Consider the following 2,290-nt stretch of genomic DNA (forward strand, 5'->3'; position numbering starts at 1 on the left):
ACACCCGTTTGGGGTCCCTTTGTGGGGGCGTCAACGGCCCCCCCCCCTCTCCCCCCCCCCCGGATCTCTCTCTCTCTCTCTCTCTCTTCCTCTCTCCACGTTGCCCCGTAGGGGACTTCCCTTTCCCCTCTCTTCTCTCCAGGGCTGGGCGCATCCTGCCCTGTCACCTCCTCCCCGACCCGTCACCCCCTCTCCCGCTCGCTCGCTCGCTCTCCAACGTGGGCGCTTCCTCCCGGAAAGCAGCCTGGCCTCCCCTGTCTGGAGGGAAGAGGCCGTGGGCCTCCGCGCCTGGGCCTCGGCTTTCCTCTCCCTCACCTTGCTCCACGCCAGGCTGGCCTCGAACTCGGGTCTGCTTGTCTCCGTGTCCCGGCGGGATGGCCCAGACCCGGAGAGGTCCCCGGGTGGGTGCGCTCTCTCGCCAGGACGGCCTCGCTCTAAACGGAAATGCATCCCCACAGAGCTTTAGCAGCGGGGGCCTGGACGGCAGGAGACTGAGAGCCGAGCGGCCTGGGCTGGCGTCGCCTGTGAGGTCGGGCCGGGCGTGTCACGTCTGGGTGTCACACCCGTTTGGGGTCCCTTTGTGGGGGCGTCAACGGCCCCCCCCGAATTAAGCCCCGAGGTAAGAGAGTGGAACGGAGGCCGTGGAGGATTCGGCAATGCTCGGGAGCTCGAAGGTCAGAGCCAGGAGCCTTTGGCTAAGGGAGGACGGACTCTGAGATGCTGCCGTCAGAGGAGGAGGAGGGGGAGGAGGAGGAGGAGGAGGAGGAGGGGGAGGAGAAAGATGAGAAGGAGGAGAAGGAAAAGGAGGAGAATGAGGAGGAGAAGGAGGTGAAGGAGGAGGAGGAAGAAAAGGAAGAGAAGGAGGTGAAGAAGGAGTAGAAGGAGGAGAAGGAAAAGGAGAAGAAGGAGGAGAAGGAGGAAGAGAAGGAGGTGAAGAAGGAGTAGGAGGAGAAGGAAGAGAAAGAAAAGGAGGAGAAGAAAGAGGAAGGAGAGAAGGTGGAAAGGGGGGAGGAGGAAGGAAGAGGAGGAGAAGGAGGTGAAGGAGGAGGAGGAGAAGGAAAAGGAGGAGGAGGAAGAGAAGGAGGAGGAGGAGTAGGAAGAGGATGAGAAGGAGGAGGAGGAGGAGAAGGAAGAGGAGCAGAAGGAGGAGGAGGAGAAGGAGGAGGAGGAGGAAGGAGGAGGAGGAAGAGCAGAAGGAGGAGGAGGAGGAAAATACTCTGGGAACATCTTTTCCGTGGAACCTCCCTTTGGCTCAAGGGGCCTGGTTCTCAGTTTCCCTGGCGTGGATGTGTATAATGTTTCTGTGACAGGGCTGCGTGGCCTCAGGCCGCCTCCGTCCTGGTCCCCTGATTCCCCAAACCCCCTCGATCCTTCGTTTGAAGGACCTGGACCGCAGCTGAGGCCCGGAGGACCGGTCCAGGCTGAGGATGCTGATGGTGGCCTCCGGGAAGGCCTCAGCATCGGGGAGGAGGACCAGGGGGAGGCGGCCTTTAGGGAGCTGTGAGGGAGACCAGAGCCAGGCCATGGTGAGTGAGTGGGGGGGGCTGGGGGGTCCCTCCCTGTCCCCAGACTGTGGACCCCCCGACCCTGGACCACCGAGAGCAGCTGGCTCTGTCCCCTGGGTGCTGACCGGGGCTAGAGGCCCTCGACCCCGCAGCCTCCCCGGGGGTGGGTTTCTCCGCAGCTCGGGGACGCTGTGGTCCTCATTAGATTAGAAATAGGACGGTTTAGGGGTCCCTTCGGGGGGTGTTTTTGGGGGGGTTTTGCTCTTGGCTTTTTCTCCCCTTCCCTCTATTCTTTCACGAATGGCGGTCGCCTTCCTGACGGCTGCTCCTTTGTGGCCTACGCACAGACGTCGCCGCACGGTGTCGCGGTGGGTGCTACGTCCTCATCATCCTATGGAGAATTCTGGGGTTTTCTTTTTCTTTTCTCTCTCTCCTTTATTTATTTCATTTATTACATCCTTGTGGCTTCCTCCCCTTCTCTCCTCCAGTTCCATCCTCTCTCTCTCTCTCTCTCTCTCCTCCCTCCTCTTTCCTTTCCTTCTTTATTTATTTCATTCGCTTTACATTCTTGTAGCTTCCTCCCTTTCTCTCCTCCAGTTCCATCCTCTCTCTCTCTCTCTCTCTCTCCTCCCTCCTCTTTCCTTTCCTTTTCTTTTCTCCTTTATTTATTTCATTTATTACATCCTTGTAGCTTCCTCCCCTTCTCTCCTCCAGTTCCATCCTCTCTCTCTCTCTCTCTCTCTCCTCCCTCCTCTTTCCTTTCCTTTTCTTTTCTCCTTTATTTA

At 59.0% G+C, this 2,290-nt stretch overlaps 1 protein-coding gene across 1 annotated transcript in view; it reads left to right on the forward strand.

Moving 5' to 3' along the window:
* The window catches only part of LOC129687313 (zinc finger protein 431-like), a 9,388-nt gene that overhangs the window by 726 nt on the left and 6,372 nt on the right, over positions 1-2,290 (forward strand). The gene's annotated exons all lie outside the window — the stretch shown is intronic.

The sequence above is a fragment of the Psammomys obesus genome, unplaced genomic scaffold (assembly GCF_907164565.1).
Source record: "Psammomys obesus unplaced genomic scaffold, mPsaObe1.curated_primary_1811, whole genome shotgun sequence".
Classification (NCBI taxonomy): Eukaryota; Metazoa; Chordata; class Mammalia; order Rodentia; family Muridae; genus Psammomys; species Psammomys obesus.